Below are 1,612 nucleotides of genomic sequence, written 5' to 3' on the forward strand. Positions count from 1 at the left end.
CTCTCTCTCCCTATGAAGACTATTATATTATCAACAGGAGAGTATAGTCTATCTTTCTCTCTATGAAGACCATTATATTATCAACAGGAGATTATAGTCTCACTCTTTTCCTATGAAGACTATTATATTATCAACAGGAGAGTATAGTCTCTCTCTCAATATGAAGACTATTATATTATCAACAGGAGAGTATAGACTCTCTCTCCATATGAAGACTATTATATTATCAACAGGAGAGTATAGTCTCTCTCTCTCTCTCTCTATGAAGACTATTATATTATCAACAGGAGAGTATAGACTCTCTCTCCATATGAAGACTATTATATTATCAACAGGAGAGTATAGTCTATCTGTCTCTCCCTATGAAGACTAAAATATTATAAAAAGGAGAGTATAGTCTCTCTCTCTCCCTATGAAGAGTAATATATTATCAACAGGAGAGTATAGTATCTCTCTCTCCCAATGAAGACAATTATGTTATAAACAGGAGAGTATAGTATCTCTCTCTCTTCCTATGAGGAATATTATATTATCAACAGGAGAGTACAGTCCCTCTCTTCCTATGAAGACTATTATATTATAAACAGGAGAGTATAGTCTCTCTCTCTTCCTATGAAGACTATTATGTTATCAACAGGAGAGTATAGTCTCTCTGTCCCTATGAAGACTATTATATTATTAACAGGAGAGAATAGTCTGTCTCTCTCTTTCTATGAAGACTATTATATTATTATCAGGAGAGAATAGTCTGTCTCTCTCTCTCTCTCTATGAAGACTATTACATTATAAACATGTATGTATGTATGTATGTATGTATGTATGTACCGTAAATTCCGGACTAGCCGGAACTTTTTTCCCAGTTTTGAACCTCGCGGCTAAAACAATGACGCGGCTAATATATGGATTTTTCCCGCTTTCAATGTTTTACTCACCAAAAAAACACATTCTGTGACGTGCTCAGTTTTTTGGCGGCATGAAGCTTTCATTAGACCAATGAAATTGCCGAACGGGTTAAGGTCAAACAACTTTTTTGTTTACTGTTTAGATTAAATCGAGCGCTCTCAAACTTCCCATCATTCTGATTACGGTAGTCATTTTGTCACCCTCATCATGGCAAAGACACGGAGAAATGCATATGATGGCGATTGATCTGGCTGTTGGAAAAGGAAATAGAGCTGCTGCACGGGAGCTTGGTCTTAATGAGTCGATGATAAGACGTTGGAAACAGCAGCGTGAGGAATTGACTCAGTACAAAAAGACAACTAAAGCTTACTGCCAATTTTTTGTTACAAGCCGTGTTTCGTTAAAGCCTATTTATTTTTGTTACAAGCCGTGTTTCGTTAAAGCCTAGTTATTTTTGTTACAAGCCGTGTTTCGTTAAAGCCTGTGTAAAGTACATTTGTTTCAATGTACCGGTAGGCACCTGCGGCTTATAGACATGTGCGGCTTATTTATGTTCAAAATAATATATATTTTTTAAATTCAGTGGGTGCGTCTTATATTCAGGTGCGCTTAATAGTCCGGAAATTACGGTATGTATGTATGTATGTATGTATGTATGTATGTGTGTGTGAATATGTATGTGTATGTATGTGTGTGCGTATATGTATGT

This window comes from Salmo salar, chromosome ssa14 (genome assembly GCF_905237065.1).
Source record: "Salmo salar chromosome ssa14, Ssal_v3.1, whole genome shotgun sequence".
Taxonomy (NCBI): domain Eukaryota; kingdom Metazoa; phylum Chordata; class Actinopteri; order Salmoniformes; family Salmonidae; genus Salmo; species Salmo salar.